General features: G+C 40.9%; 1 long non-coding RNA gene across 1 annotated transcript in view; it reads left to right on the forward strand.

Moving 5' to 3' along the window:
- The window catches only part of LOC141160951 (uncharacterized), a 34,374-nt gene that overhangs the window by 390 nt on the left and 16,450 nt on the right, over window positions 1–17,534 (forward strand). The gene's annotated exons all lie outside the window — the stretch shown is intronic.

Consider the following 17,534-nt stretch of genomic DNA (forward strand, 5'->3'; position numbering starts at 1 on the left):
AATGGTAGCTGCACCAGATGTTCTGACTTTTATCTTTTGCTAAGATTCACAAAAATGCAACTGCTCCATCAGGTAGACCTATAAATTTGGGGATGTTGTAATTATATCGATAAATCACTTATAGCACTAATGGAGTGTCTACCTTCATATATACATGATACTTCAGACTTGTTGCAAAAGAGTTATGGCCTATGTGTGTAGGACAATGTTACATATAACCTGTGACATAGACTCCCTTTACTCCAGTATCAGATGCTCTTATTGTCTCCAAGTAGTATCTTATTATTTACCCATGAGTAACATGGATCATGACCAGATTAATTTCATTGTTCAATTACTGGAGACTGCATTCTCACACAGTTTCTTTGTGTTCAATGGGTCAATCTTAATCTGGCAGAGATCCCTGATTAAATTAGTCATTTATAGCCACATTGAATCACAATTACTTTAATATACTTTTGATATACACATACGATCCTAGAAAAATTAATTTCCTGTATGCTTTATTAACCCTTCACGCCATGTCCATTTTACGTATTTTGTTTTAGTTTTTTCCTTCCCTTCTTCCAAAAGCCATAACTTTTTTATTTTTTTCCATCAATATAGGCGTATGAGGGCTTGTTGTTTGTAGGACAAGTTGTACTTTTGAATGGCAGCATTCATTATACCACATAGCATACTCGAAAATGGGAAAAAAAGTGGAATTTCACAAAAGTTTTTTTTTATTTTTTTTTATTTACCATGTTCACTATAACTGTATAACTGTGTAACTGACCTGACAATATGATTCTCCAGGTCAGTATGAGATGGACATGGATGTTTATTTTTTTATCTAAGTGGGATAAAAAATTCAGAAATTTGTAAAAAAAAAAAAAAAATGGTGCTTTTGTCACCATTTCCCGAGACCCGTAACGTTTTCATTTCTGGGGAAATGGGACCATGCGAGGGTTTATTTTTATGCACCCTGAGCTGAGATTTTTACAGATACCATTTGGGGGTAGATACAATGTTTTGATCACCTCTTATTGCATTTTATTGAAATGTTGCTGCTGCCAAAAAAACATAAATCTGGCATTTTGATGTTTTTTACTACTTCGTTTATCAAATTAATTTATTTTATATTTTGATAGATTTAACTTTTGTGAATGAAGTGATACCAATTATGTATATTTTTCCCTTTTTTTTTAATTCTTTTATTTTAAATTAGGTAAAAGGGGGGTGATTTGAACTTTTGTGTTTTTTTTATTTTTTTCATATTTTCAAAAACTGGTATGTATGGCAAAAATTCACAATCTCCTATGAGCGCCAGATAAACTCTGACTTTCACAGGAGGATCATAATGACAGGCATGGGGGTCTTCATCAGATACTTGGCTATCATGGCAACCCATCGGCACCCCGTGATCAAGTCATGGGCGCGCCGATGGGAGTGTGGAACGATGCATCCCTGCCGGTACGTATTAAATGATTTAACAGGGTAACAGCGGTGGACAGAGCACCACTCCACCCACAAAGCTTTGACAAAGGACGCCAGAGTGCATCTGAAACACATAGCTATAACATATCTCTCTATTTCTAACCATGTCTTGTCTCACTAACATCATGGAGTAGATTTTTTAATCATTTGCAATAAAGGATTCTACTTTTGACTGGAGCTGGATGCTGCAACTTTTTCAGAATTTTCCAACGTCTGGTCGGGATAAATTTCCACACTCCTATGTTAAATAGCTGCAACAGGTGATCTTGCATCCCTTTTTCATCAAATTTGAATTTGCACGTTTTTTCCCGGGAAATTTAATTTGCCTAATGTCCCATATTATGCTCTGGGGTCTCTATAAAATGTAAAAAATTTTAAAAAATGATATACTCACCTCGCTGCTCACCTCTCTTGCCCCTCCACTATGACACCCAAAAGTCTTGCACAATGCCAGGATCAAAGATTCCAACACAAGCGGTGGGAGATCAGAAGATGCGACAAGGACCAGATAGATGGCGGTGAGAAGCAAAGGGGCCAGAGAGGTGAATGGTGAGTTGAGTATATCAATCTTTTGATTTTCTTTAACCATTTGTTGGCACATTATGGTTTAGAAAAATGGCACCCAGCAGCAGAAGCGGATTACAAAAAAATCTCCATTTTGACAAATGCGGATTTGTGAAAAATTTGAGTAGAATTCAATTCCACTTACCGTATATACTCGAGTATAAGCAGAGTTTTTAAGCACATTTTTTTGGGCTGAAAAAGCCCCCCTCAGCTTATACTCTGGTACATACCCGAGTATATAGAAATTCCATTGGTGGATAGTGGGGGGGTTTGCGTGGCGGAGGGGGGTGCTGTGGTGGCGGAGGAGCTGGGAACACACAGTAGCCACTGATGCAGCTACCACGTATGCCCATGAACATGCACTCTCAGATGCTGACATGAGCTGCTGCAGGAGAACAGGACACAGCGCTGGAGCAGAGATGAGGAAAGAAGGTGAGTATAAGTGTTTATTTTATTATGTGTGCAGTGATGGGGCCATGCATACTAGGATTGGGGGATAAGGGGGCCATGCATACCAGGATTGTGGATGAGGGGGCCATGCATACCAGGATTGGTGAATGAGGAGGCCGTGCATACCAGGATTGAGGGATGAGGAGGCCATGCATACCAGGATTGGGGATGAGGGGGCCATGCATACCAGCATTGGGGATGAGGGGGCCATGCATACCAGGATTGGGATGAGGGGGCCATACATACCAGGATTGGGGATGAGGGGGCATGCATACCAGGATTGGGGATGAGGGAGCAATGCATACCAGGATGGGGAAATTTACCAGTAGCTGCTGCATTTTCTACCCTAGGCTTATACTCAAGTCAATAAGTTTTCCCAGTTTTTTTTTGTAAAATTAGGTACCTAGGCTCATACTTGGGTTGCCTTATATGCGAGTATATACGGTAAATTTATTCTTTCATCTCTGGAGTACTCTTTTCTCCATCCTATTCTACAGGGATATTCAGATCAATATGATGTTCACCTTGGTATTGAATTTTATTGTCTTTCAAATATCATGGACCCTGTTCTTGTTCTCATTTTGGGTTTGTCTTTGTGCTCATTCACCATACACACCCACACACTTACTTAATCATTTAAATCATTCAATTTTATTTCACTTCATATTTTTTTCATAAACATATTTCAATTCTCTTTCTAACTTTAACTTTTCATTGTATTACCTGCTGATATTCAAATGTACATTCAATTTTTCATTCATGTAACATGCTTCAGATTAATTGATATTTTTAACAAATGTATTTATTATATACATTATTCACACTTGATCATCATTTCTAATCAATAATGAAATATACCTTTGCACTAAAACCAACCGATATGTAAATTATACATTTCAAACAAACTACTAGAACAAAGCATAAAATATGCAGGAAGCAGCAATGATTAAACAAACTGAGCACAGAAAAACGTACGTCCCTTGCGCAGCTTCCGGGCTGATGAGTGCAAATTTGCCTCCAGTATTTGCTGATAAAGTGCTGCATTCATCCTTCCTTAAACTTTTACCAAGTTTCCTGTTCCTTTGTAGCTCACACATCCCCAAAGCATCAGCCATCCACCTCTGTGCTTTACTGTAGGAATGGTGTTCCTTTCATCATAGGCCTTGTTGACCTCTCTCCAAATGTAACGTTTATGGTTGTGGCCAAAAAGAACAATTTTGGTCTCATCACTCCAAATTACCTTGTTCCAGAAGTTTTGAGGCTTGTCTCTGTGCTGTTTGGTGTATTGTAGGCGAGATACTTTGTGGCATTTGCGCAGTAATGGCTTTCTTCTGGTCATTTGGATGTTTTAAGTTGAAATTGAGATTTAAAAAGAGAAAACACAGTAGTTTGACAGTAAATGGTGTCACCCAACCAATAACCATGAGTGGAGAAAAAGTTTTTTTGTTATATATATACAGTGGGTACAAACAGTATTCAGACCTCTTTAAATTTTTCACTCTTTGTTTCATTGCAGCCATACGGTCAATTCTAAAATGTTCATTTTTTTCTCATTAAAGTACACTCTGCACCCCTTCTTGACTAAAAAAAAAACAGAAATGCAGATTTTTTTGCAAATTTATTAAAAAAGAAAAACTGAAATATCACATGGTCATAAGTATTGAGACCCTTTGCTCAGTATTGAGTAGAAGCACCCTTTTGAGCTAGTACAGCCATGAGTCTTCTTGGGAATGATGCAACAAGTTTTTCACAACTGTATTTGGGGATCCTCTGCCATTTTTCCGTGCAGATCCTCTCCAGTTCTGTCAGGTTGGATGGTGAATGTTGGTGGACAGCCATTTTCAGGTCTCTCCAGAGATGCTCAATTGGGTTTAGGTCAGGGCTCTGGCTGGGCCATTCAAGAATGGTCACAGAGTTGTTCTGAAGCCACTCCTTTGTTATTTGTTGTGTTCTTAGGATCATTGTCTTGTTGGAAGGTGAACCTTCGGCCAAGTCTGAGGTCCAGAGCACCCTGGAAGATGTTTTCATCCAGGATATCTCTGTACTTGGCCGCATTCATGTTTCATTCAATTTCAACCAGTTGTCCTGTCCCTGCAGCTGAAAAACACCCCCATAGCATGATGCTGCCACCAACATGTTTCACTGTTGAGATTGTATTGGGCAGGTGATGAGCAGTGGCTGGTTTTCTCCACGCATAACGCTTAGAATTATCACCAAAAAGTTCTATCTTCGTCGCATCAGACCAGAGAATCTTATTTCTTATAGTCTGGGAGTCCATCATGTGTTTTTGAGCAAACTCTATGCGGGCTTTCATATGTCATGCACTGAGGAGAGGCTTCCGTTGGACCACTCTGCCATAAGGGCCCGACTGGTGGAGGGCTACAGTGATAGTTGACTTTGTGGAACTTTCTCCCATCTCCATACTGCATCTCTGGAGCTCAGCCACAGTGGCGTTCTTCTTTACCTTTCTCACCAAGGCTCTTCTCTCACGATTGCTCAGTTTGGCTGGACGGCCAGGTCTAGGAAGACTTCTGGTGGTCCCAAACTTCTTCAATTTAAGGATTATGGAGGCCACTGTGCTTTTAGGAACCTTGAGTAATGCAGAAATTTCTTTCTACCTTTGGACCTGAGCTCCTTGGGCAGTTCCTTTAGGCTCATGATTCTCATTTGGTCTGATATGCACTGTGAGCCGCGAGGTCTTATATAGACAAGCGTGTGCCTTTCCAAATCAAGTCCTATCAGTTTAATTAAACACAGCTGGACTCCAATGAAGGAATAGAACCATTTCAAGGAGGATCACAAAAAAATGGACAGCATGTGACTTAAATATGAGTGTCTGAGCAATGGGTCTGAATACTTATGACCATGTGATATTTCAGTTTTTCTTTTCTAATAGATTTGCAAAAATTTCTACATTTCTATTTTTTTCAGTCAAGATGGGGTGGAGAGTGTACTTTAATGAGAAAAAAAATGACTTTTTAGAATTTAACAAATGGCTGCAATGAATCAAAGAGTGAAAAATTTAAAGGGGTCTGAATACTTTCTGTACCCACTGTATATATACAGTGTACAGTGGGGAAAAATGTATTTAGTCAGCCACCAGTTGTGCAAGTTTTCCCACTTAAAAAGATGAGAGAGGCCTGTAATTGACATCATAGGTAGACGTCAACTATGAGAGACAAAATAAGAAAACAAATCCTGAAAATCACATTGTCTGATTTGGAAAGAATTTTTTTTTAAATTTTGGTGTAAAATAAGTATTTGGTTAATTACAAAATTTCATCTCAATACTTTGTTATATATCCTTTGTTGGCAATGACAGAGGTCAAACGTTTTCTGTAAGTCTTCACAAGGTTTGCACACACTGTTGCTGGTATGTTGGCCCATTCCACCATGCAGATCTCCTCTAGAGCAGTGATGTTTTGGGGCTGTCGCTTGGCAACACGGACTTTCAGCTCCCTCCAAAGGTTTTCTACAGGGTTTAGATCTGGAGACTGGTTAGGCCACTCCAGGACCTTGAAATGCTTCTTACAAAGCCACTCCTTCCCTGGCGTTGTGCTTGGGATCATTGTGATGCTGAAAGACCCTGCCACATTTCATCTTCAATGCCCTTGCCCTTGCTGCACGATACATGGCGGCATTCATTCTTTCATGTACAAGGTTCAGTCGTCCTGGTCCCTTGGCAGAGAAACAGCCCCAAAGCATGATGTTGCCACCCCCATGCTTCACAGTAGGTATGGTGTTCTTTGGATGCAACTCAGCATTCTTTTTCCTCTAAACACGACGATTTGTGTTTCTACCAAACAGTTCTACTTTGGTTTCATCTGACCATATGACATTCTCCCAATACTCTTCTGGATCATCCAAATGCTGTCTAGCAAACTTCAGATGGGCCCGGACATGTAATGGCTTAAGCAGGGGGACATGTCTGGCACTGCACGATCTGAGTCTCTGGAGGTGTAGTGTGTTACTGATAGCCTGTATAAACTTGGTCCCAGCTCTATGCAGGTCATTCACTAGGTCCCCCTGGTGTGGTTCTGGGATTTTTGCTCACCATTCGTGAGATCATTTTGACCCCACGGGGTGAGATCTTCTGTGGAGCCCCAGATCAAGGGAGATTATCAGTGTTCTTGTATGTCTTCCATTTTCTAATTATTGCTCCCACAATTGATTCCTTCACACCAAGCTGCTTGCCTATTGCAGATTCAGTCTTCCCAGCCTTGTGCAAGGCTACAATTTTGTTTCTGGTGTCCTTTGACAGCTCTTTTGTCTTCACCATAGTGGAGTTTGGAGTGTGACTGTTTGAGGTTGCGGACAGGTGTTTTTTATACAGATAACAAGTTCAAACAGGTGCCAGTACTACAGGTAATGAGTGGAGGACAGAGTAGCCTCTTAACCCTACAATGCGTATTGGGGCCTTTTATGCCCCGGTGCTTACCTTTTTGCTATTATCTGCAAAATTACTTTAGTTAGATTTTGAAACTCTATGTATTCCTCAAGTATGTCGTTGTTAGCAATATCCAGTTGTTCATATAATTTTTTTGATAGGCATTTTTGTGTAACAATGCTTTTTTGGGGAAAACAACATCTGTACGGAACGTCGGCCTTTTAGGCCCCTGCTATTTTTATCATGTACTCAGCAGTGTTTGTGTCTCAAGTTACTTTATTTGTAGTCAGGGCTGCTGGTGGAGGGGCAGGGGGTGGATCATGCCATATGAAGATGTCATGTGATTTTGGGAAGGAGTGATAAGGCCTAGAAGGAAGACATATCGCTTCAGCAAAAAATAAGTCCTGGAAAAATATCTCAAAAGAGGAACTTTATGCATATATTGGACTTTTACTGTTGGCAGGGAGTCATAAATCTTATGATGTTCCAATCAGAGAATTATTTCTGGACCCACTTTCTGATCTACGCTATAAAGCGTCAATGGCAGTGAACAGATATGAGGAAATTAGAAGAAACATTCAATTTGATAATAAGCAAACTCGTGCAGTGAGGTTCCAAACAGACAAATTAGCCCCTATCAGTTATATCTGGAACATATTTATCAAAAATTGCACCAAACTTTACAATCCTACTACTAATGTTACAGTAGATGAGGAACTTGTACCCTTCAGAGGACGTTGCAAGTTCATACAATACATGCCCAGTAAACCAGCCAAGTATGGAATAAAAATCTTCTGGATGTATGATTCTGCAAATTATTAAGGCATAAATGGGCTTATCTACTGTTTCAAAGAAGTTAATGCACCAGTACAAAAAGATCTAGGGTCTGAGATTGCGAAAACACTTGCTGTACCAATATACAATTCAGGTAGAAACATTACCATGGACAATTATTTTACCAATGTTGCACTGGGCAATTTTCTGCTTGAAAAAACTTGTTGGTACTATGAAGCCAAACTGACGAGAAATTCCTCAAGCAATGAAACACAATAGACAGTGAGAACTTTATGAGAGTTGTCTTTGGTTTCAACAACAAAGTGACACTGGTATCTTACAAAGTGAAGAAGGAGAAATCCGTTATATTACTCAGTACCATGCATTTCGATTGCAGTATTGACAGCAATGACAGGAAATTGAAACCAGAAATCATTCTGTATTACAAAAAAACTAAAGGAGGTGTAGACAAAATGGATGAAATGGTGGGAGAATATTCATGCAAGAGGCAAACAAGACGTTGACCTGTAGTAATTTTTTCAAATATGCTTGATGTAGCAGCCCTGAGTTCATTCATTATTTATACAGAAACCCATCCAGAATTCCATGCAAGTAAGAAGGACAGGAGACGCCTATTCTTGAAGGACCTTTGCCATGAACTTGTAATGCCTCACATAATGGAGTGAAGCAACATGAAATGCTTGCCAAAGCAAACTAAATAAGCAATGAAACGGTGTGGCGTACAGTTTCAGGATATTCCAGGGCCAGGAGAAAGAAAACAAAAGCGTTGTTTTATTTGTCCAAGAAACTTAGAGAGGAAAACTGAGCAATATTGTACCACATTTGGGGAAAATGTCTGTAAAGAACATTCTTCAGAAAAGATAACATATGAAAATTGTTTGGAAAACCAATAAAATTGAAAAGAAAAAGTTAGAAAAGAAATGTAGCTGCAGCTAGTTTACTCTAGATTTATATACCTTTGTTGGTTTTTCATATCTTTGTTTGAAATTTGGAAAAAGCCCTGTTTACCGCGCTCGCACACAGATGACAGTGCAGGAAACACCTCATGTTCGGGGTGTCGAAACCCAACAGTGACACGGACTACACTAGGTGTTCAGTACAGACCTTGAACTTTACTGTTCGGGTTCACTGATCTCTACCCATGTATGATCACGTACTTGGTGATAATGACCACAATTCTTTTCACTGTCTCACGTCTAGAGTGATGCCATTCTTTTCCATATATATACTGTTAGAACCCTCCTGTTCGTTTTTTCCATCTTGTGTTTTGCGGTCACGTGACCATCGGCCTTTATATTCCAGCTCCGCCCTTTTGGCTGTGCTGGACTTCAGTGTTTGACTGTTTCTCTAGCCAGGTGCTTCGGTGCCTTTCTCTGTCAGTTCGCTTGGTCCTTCTGGGATCTCTAGTACCTTTTTGTCACTTTGTCTTTTTGTGTTCTGCAACAACTTCTCTGCTTAGGAGGTGTCCCATTTTTTTCCCAGTCATTAGTTCTTTTAGGGACCCCCTCCCCTTATACTATAGGTCTTCGTTCAGACTAGCTGAGGACAAAGGCGGGTCTGTTCGCTAGGAACAGGCAGCCCGCTACATCGTAGGGATTCAGCTTAGTCTTACTGTAGGGACAGCATTCCCCTATCTTTCCTTAGTACTTGTTACAGATCATAACAGTAAGTTCAGCCCAAAAAAAACTAAAAGGAAAGAAATTCGGTGACCAGTATGGTTTCCGTCCAGGTTTTGGCTCAACGCTTGGGGGATTGTTTCTGGAGGTGGTCAATCTACAGCAACCCGTGAGTAGCTGTTCTCAAGCGCATTTTGTGGAACCCAAGGTAGGACTGCCTGATGTTTTTTATGGTAAACAGCAAGATTTTTTTCCTTTAAAAATGCTTGTTTGTTATATTTTCGTTTGAGACCAAGGTAGTCTCTGGGAATGAATCACAGCGCATTGGTTTTATTATGTCTCTTTTGCGCAAAGAAACACAGGGGTGGGCCTTTTCTCTCCAACCTAATGATCCATGTTTAAGGTCTGTAGAAGAATTTTTTTCTGCTATGGGGCTATTATATAAGGATCCTGATCGAATCTCATCTGCTGAGGCAGAACTCAGGTGTTTGAATCAGGGGTCAGGTGATGTTGAAAATTATTGCACACACTTCAGAAGATGGGCCTCAGAGGTTAAATGGAATGATCCAGCTCTAAAATGTCTATTTCTTGATGGTCTGATTGAAAGGGTTAAGGATTTGCTAATTGCATTCCCCGCACCTGAGACTCTGCAGGATGCCATGCAATTAGCTGTTCGTGTGGATAGGAGACTGAGATTTAGACAGAATGAGGTAAAGACTCCTGTAATGCCAGGTCCTAGTCCCCAGAAAATTTGTTTTGACGGCGAAGAACCGATGGAGGTTGGGGTGAAGTCGCTCCCCTCTCAGGAAAGAGACCGGAGGTTCACCAAGGGATTGTGTCTTTATTGTGGTAAAGCTGACCATTTCATTAAGTAATGTGACCTTTGTTTAAGTAAAGAAAAAAAAAACGTCAGTTACGCCCTTATAGCTTGTTTACGCTCTGCAGGAGTATTTCTTTCTGGGAGTACTACTTTGCAGGAAAATTTTATTGAATTTCAGGTATTTGTGGATTGTGGTTCAACACTTAACTTGATTGATAAAGGGTTTTTGGAAAACCTTAAATTGAAATCCAAACCTTTGTCATCACCTATTTCTGTGATTGCAATTGATAACACTCCCTTGAAATGTATTACTCACAAGGTTTTTGCATTTCCCCTCACTATCAATGGAGTTTACCAAGAAATTTTGGACTTGGTTGTATTAGATAATTTACCCTCTCCGGTCGTTCTAGGATTGCCTTGGTTAAAATTGCACAATCCTTTGCTGGACTGGTCTACTAATGTGATTAAGTCTTGGAGTCCGAAGTGCTATGATAAATGTTGTAAGGGTCGCATTGCGGCTGTGGAAAAAGAGGAACTACCTGTACCTATTCAAGATTTTTGGAGGGTTTTTTCAGAGAAGTCGCAAGTTTTACCTTCTCATAGGGATTATGATTGCGCCATTGAGTTTGTTCCTGGAGCTACTTTTCCCAAGAGTCGCTTGTTTAATCTGACTATCCCTGAAAGAAAGGCCTTGGAGGAGTACATACAGACTAGTCTGGCAATTGGTCACATTAGACCTTCTAAGTCGCCTGTGGTAGTTGGATTTTTCTTTGTTAAAAAAAAGGACGGGGGTTTACATCCATGTCTGGATTTTCGTGAAATTAATAAGATTACCGTACGCAATTCCTACCTATTGCCGTTAATTCCTGACTTGTTTAACCAGTTGGTGAAGGCCAAGTGGTTATCTAAAATTGATCTCCGGGGGGCATACAATTTGTTACGAGTGAAGGAGGGTGATGAATGGAAAACTGCTATTAACACTCCGGTAGGTCATTTTGAGAATCTGGTGATGCCTTTTGGTCTTACCAATGCACCTGCATTTTTTCAGAACCTTATTAATGACATCCTGAGACCTTTGATTGGTAAGAATGTGGTTGTGTATTTGGATGACATTTTAATTTATTCACCAGATTTAGAATCCCATTGGCAGAGTGTGCGTGAAGTCTTGCAGTTATTGAGTGATAATTCACTCTTTGCTAAGCTGGGGAAATGTGAGTTTGCTGTGCAGAAAATTAGTTTTTTGGGCTACATTGTCTCCAGCGAGGGCTTTGAGATGGACCCAGTGAAGGTTCAGGCTGTGCAGGAATGGCCTAAGCCTATTGGTTTGAAATCTATACAGAGATTTTTGGGTTTTGCCAATTATTACAGGAAATTCATTACGAATTTTTCTGTAATTGTTAAGCATCTGACCGATCTCACCAGGAAAGGTGCGAATACGGTCCAGTGGACTACTGATGCCATTGAAGCATTTGAGTATCTCAAAGAGAGGTTCAGTTCTGCCCCTATCCTTATGCAGCCTGATGAGACCAAGCCTTTTTTGGTGGAGGTCAATGCTTCATCGGTGGAAGTTGGAGCAGCTTTGTCTCAGGAGAAAAAGGATGGAGTACATCCTTGTGCCTTCTTTTCGAAAAAAATTTCGGAAACCGAACTGAATTATGATGTTGGAAATCGGGAGTTGCTGGCTATTAAACTCCCATTTGAACATTGGTGGCATTTTTTGGAAGCCGCTAGATTTCCTATTCAGGTTTTCACAGATCATAAATATTTGATCTATCTGGATGCTGACAAGCGCTTGAATGCCCGTCAAGCTAGGTGGGCACTTTTTTTTTCTCGGTTTCATTTTTCTGTTACCTATATCCCTGGTACTAAGAATGTTAAAGCAGATGCTTTATCTCGCAGCTTCTCTCCTATGCTCGGTGCCGAAGAGGAGGAGAGCATTTTACAGAAAGGAGTTGTGGTGGCGGCATTGGACTTGGTTTTGGAGAATGGGATTCTGAAAGCTCAAGATGATGCTCCATCTAACACTCCCCATGGGAGGTTGTTCGTGCCTAGAGCCTTTAGGAGAGATTTGTTTGTGGAGTGTCATGAGTCTCGGTTGGCAGGTCATCCAGGAATTTCAGAGACTAAGAGACTTATCAGTCACAGTTTTTGGTGGCCTGGATGGCAGAAGGAAGTCATCAAGTGGGTGCGTCAATGTACTGTGTGTGCTAGGTCAAAGGCTTCACATACTCCTGCTGAGGGGTTGCTTTGCCCTCTGGAGGTTCCTAGTGCGCCTTGGATGCATCTCACAATGGATTTTATTACTGATCTTCCTGTGTCCGAGGGTTTTACTGTCATCTGGGTGGTCGTGGACCGTTTTAGTAAGATGTGTCATTTGGTTCCATTCATTAAGTTGCCCTGCGCCAAGACACTCGCTAAGGCGTTTGTTAAGGAGATTGTCAAGCTCCATGGCGTTTCCACGGATATTGTTTCTGATAGAGGACCTCAGTTTGTGGCTCGCTTTTGGCGTGCTTTTTGTGACAGGTTGGGAGTCCATTTGTTATTTTCATCTGGGTATCATCCTGAGTCTAATGGACAGACTGAAAGAAAGAACCAGGATGTTGAACAGTTTTTGCTTTGACTTGTGGCTTACAATCAAGAGGTGTGGTCTGAGTTTCTGCCTCTCGCAGAATTTGCTCTTAACAATCATACATCCTCCTCTGCTGGGTGTTCTCCTTTTTTTTGTTGTACAGGGAGACATCCATCCTTTGGTTCGTTCTCCATATTGGGGTCGGCGGTGCCGGAGGAGGAGAATTTTTCCAGTGATTTAGAGAGAGTTTGGACTAATGTACATTGCAACCTTCAAGAGTCTAGCAAGAAGTCCAAGAAGTATTTTGACAGGAAACATAAGGATGTTTTGTTTACTGTGGGTGACATGGTTTGGTTGTTCTCAAAGAACCTGCGGTTGAGGATTCCCTCTAAAAAACTGGGTCCTAAGTTTGTTGGTCCATTTAAGGTGCTTCAGGTTGTAAACCCGTCTCCTGTTAGGTTGGATGTCCCTACTTCCTGGAAGATTAATCCTGTGTTTCATGTTTCCTTGTTGAAAAAGGCTGATGTATCAGATAGGGATGCCACTGTCTCAGTTCCTCCTGTGGTAAATCCAAAGGCGGTGAAGGTAGAGATATACGTCCGTGCCGCTGAAAAATCCTCAAATCAGGAACATATAATAAAATCCTTGTTTATAGGTAAATGCCTACGCGTTTCTGGGTGTTCCACACCCCTTCATCAGGGCTCCAACAGTTATATCCTGATGAAGGTGTGTGGAACACCCAGAAACGAGTAGGTATTTACCTATAAACAAGGATTTTATTATATGTTCCTGATTTGAGGATTTTTCAGCGGCGCGGACGTATATCTCTACCTTCACCACCTTTGGATTTATTCTGGTCCTGTGGGACACTTGTTGGAGATCCGCTGCAGCTGCCTTTTATATGTTATGGTAGTTGTGTTCTCACACAACCTAACCAGGTGAGAACCACCTTTTTACTATTATTCCCTATGTCTACAGGTGTAACCCTATTGGGCTTTGCGCTCTCTCTCTCTTTGTATTTCCTCCTGTGGTGGAAGACGGCGAATATGAAGTTTCTCGTATCTTGAATTCAAGATGGCATAGAGGGAGATTACAGTATCTTGTCTCCTGGAAGGGTTTCAGTCCCGAAGACAACTCCTGGGTAAGGACGGATGATGTCTCTGCTCCTAGGCTTGTTAAAGCTTTCCACAAGAGGTTTCCGGATAGGCCAGGGCCTTGAGGATCTGGAGGATCATCATAAAAGAGTGGGTACTGTTAGAACCCTCCTGTTTGCTTTTTCCATCTTGTGTTTTGCGGTCACGTGACCATCTGCCTTTATATTCCAGCTCCGCCCTTTTGGCTGTGCTGGACTTCAGTGTTGTTTGACTCTTTCTCTAGCCAGGTGCTTCGGTGCCTTTCTCTGTCAGTTCGCTTGGTCCTTCTGGGACCTCTAGTACCTTTTAGTCACTTTGTCTTTTTGTGTTCTGCAACAACTTCTCTGTTTAGCAGGTGTCCCATTTTTGTCCCCGTCATTAGTTCTTTTAGGGACCCCTCCCCTTATGCTATAGGTCTTTGTTCAGACTAGCCGAGGACAAAGGCGTGTCTGTTCTCTAGGAACAGGCAGCCCGCTACATCGTAGGGATTCAGCTTAGTCTTACTGTAGGGACGGCTTTCCCCTATTTTTCCTTAGTGCTTGTTGTTGATTATAACATATACAGTTGAAACCATAAGTTTACATATATTATATAAAAACACACATATGCATGTTTTTCTCAATATCTGACATGAAATCAGAATAAACCTTTCCCGTTTTAGGTCAATTACTATTATCATAATTTTTAATATTTGCCAAATGCCAGAATAATGAGAGAGAGAGAATGTTTTAAGGCATTATTATTACTTACTACAAAGTCAAAAGTTTACATACATTTCATTAGTATTTGGTACCATTGCCCTTAAACTGAATGACTTGGGTCAAACATTTGGGATATCCTTCCACAAGCTTCTCACAATAGTTGGTCGGAATTTGGGCCCATTCCTCCTAACAAAACTGGGGTAACTGATCCAGGTTTGTAGGTCGCCTTGCTCGCACCTACCTTTTCAGCTTTCCCCATAAATTTTCAATAGGATTGAGGTCAGGGCTTTGTGATGGTCACTCCAAAACATTGACTTTGCTATCCTTAAGCCACTTTGTTACCATTTTGGCAGCATGCTTCGGGTCATTGTCAATTTGGAAGACCACCCAAGCTTTAACTTCCTGGCTGATGTCTTGAGATGTTGCTTCAGTATTGCCATATAATCTTGATTTCTCATGATGCCATCTATTTTGTGAAGTGCACTAGTCTCTCTTGCAGCAAAACAACCCCACAACATGATGCTGCTGCCCCCGTGTTTCACAGTTTGGATGATGTCTTTAGGCTTCCAAGCTTCTCCCTTTTTCCTCCAAACATATGTCCAAAAAGTTAAATTTTAGTTTCATCAGACCACAGGACATGTCTCCAAAAGTTAAGGTATTTGTGTCATGGGTGTGTCAGAGGTGACAGAGAGTTGTCCTGCAGTTGGTTGCAGGAGATCTCTATGTTTGGCATTACAAACATCTTCCTACAGGCTGGCTGTCTCTAGGACCCAGTGGCTACCTCCCTCTGGCTAATTAGTTCCCTTGCCTGGGTGTATAAATACCTGGTGTGTCTGAGAGGGAGGTGCTGGCGATATTCATTACTACTTGTGAGGCTTAGCAAGAGCAGTACTTCGTCCTCTCTGGAGCTTGAGGCTGTGTGCACATTTGTTTGGAGTCATCTAAAGCTAAGCAATTCCTCCTGTTTGTCTAACCTTGTTGTCTATAGAGTTTAGTGGAGATCGATTAGTGCTCATCTCCTTCCTTCCCTAGCCTTAGCCATGCACTAGTTAAAGTCAGGGAGAGGAATGCATGTGGCGATTGGTGAAGAGCCAATATAGGGACGGTAGTTGAGACAGGGTGACACTAGACCAGAGTAGAAGGTCTCCACCCCCCCTTTCCCTAGTGTCTGGGCTCCCTTTCCCTCTTCCCTCTGTGTTGCACTAAGTCTTTCCCACACCTTGCGTGACACTTTGCTCCTGTGTGCATTTTCAAACATTAATCTGGCATTTTTGTTTCTTTTGGAGTAAAGTTTCTTCCTGGCAGAGTGATCTTAAAGCCCATGTTGATACAGTACTCGTTTCACATTGGTTATTGACACAATCTTACCAGGTTCCGCCATCATCTTCACAAGATCTTTTGATTTTGTCCTTGGGTTGATATGCACATGTCGGACCAAAGCACGTTCATCTCTGGGACAAAAAACCTGTCTCCTTCCTGAGCGGTATGATGGCTGGAAATTCCCATCTTGTTTGTACTAGCATATAATTCTTTGTACAGACGAATGAGGCACCTTCAGGTATCTTGAAATTGTGCCCATGGATGAGCCAGACTTGTGCAAGTCCACAATTCGCTTCCTGATATCTTGGCTTATTTCTTTAGACTTTCCCATGATGCTGCGCAAAGAAGCAGTGTGTTTCAGGTGTCCATTAAAATACATCCACAGATGTGTCTTTAATTAACTCAGATGTTGCCAAAAAACAGAAGCTTCCAAACACATGACATCATCATATGGGCAGTCCAGAATTGCTTAAAGGCATCTTAGTGTATGTAAACTTTTGACTTTGCAGTAAGTAATAAAAATGCCTTAAAACATTCTCTCTCTCTCATTATTCTGGCATTTGGCAAATATTAAAAATTATGGTAATCCTAATTGACCTAAAACAGGAAAGGTTTATTTCTGATTTTATGTCAGATATTGAGAAAAACATGCTCATGTGTCTTTTTATATAGTGTATGTAAATTTCTGGTTTCAACTGTATATATGTTTGCCTAAAATACAAAGGAAATGTTTCATCTTTAACTTTAAGTCTTTTAGAGATCATTTCATCTTCAACTTGCTTAACTGTTCACAATAACAGTAATTTTGACCAGGGGTGCCCAAACTTTTACAAGCCACTATATGAGCCCCTTGATGGTGACTCATACCCTACATAGTTTCTCCAATCAGGTTGGATGAGAAATCGTAAAGGAAGAGAAAAGAAAGTACATGTAAATCTGATTTGTAAGAGAACCGAAAATGAGATTTTAGGAGGATATTAAAATGAGATTGTAGCGTCTCAAAAGGCAATAAGGTCCTAGAGTGGGTATCAACTATGTCTGCAAAGTAGCAAAGTTGCTTATTGAACCATGGATCAAGCTGCCATCTATACTATCGGGCAATGCAGGATTAAATAAGAAGGAGGTCATGGGGGAGCGTTCCAACATGTTGACATCTTCCATATTTTCTTAGTAAAAGAAATTGGTCCCAGCATGAGGTTGCCTAGCTTATTGGAGGTAGTAACCCAGAGTTATGCTTGGGTGAATCGGGGTTAACCACAGTTTCTCTATATCCATCCACATGGAAAATTCACTGAGCGCTGACCAGACTAGGAGGTGTCATAGATGAGTTGCCCACTAATATTTAATAACATCAGGTACACTTAATCTGCCCCTCCTTTTACCCATTAACAAAATTTGATTTTTAATTATTGTATAAGAATACACAAACCAGACTAACAGGGGAAGATACAGAGGGATAAATGAAAATGCCAATCATACAAATATGCACTCACAAACAATAGAGTGGAACACCAGAAAGTAAAGGAAGGAGAAAACAAATGAGAGAGGATGAGTATCTGCACACAGACGAATCACCAAGCAACAGTCTTTAGAATAACACAAACGCCTCCTCAAACAACCAGCTCCTCCAACTCCAGAACCAGGCAGCATGAAACTAACACTGGCAATCTCAGATTGCTTCAGGCGAGTATATATAGCAGAGG

The sequence above is a fragment of the Phyllobates terribilis genome, unplaced genomic scaffold, assembly GCF_046119375.1.
Source record: "Phyllobates terribilis strain yellow unplaced genomic scaffold, ASM4611937v1 Scaffold_9__5_contigs__length_417890890, whole genome shotgun sequence".
Lineage (NCBI taxonomy): Eukaryota > Metazoa > Chordata > Amphibia > Anura > Dendrobatidae > Phyllobates > Phyllobates terribilis.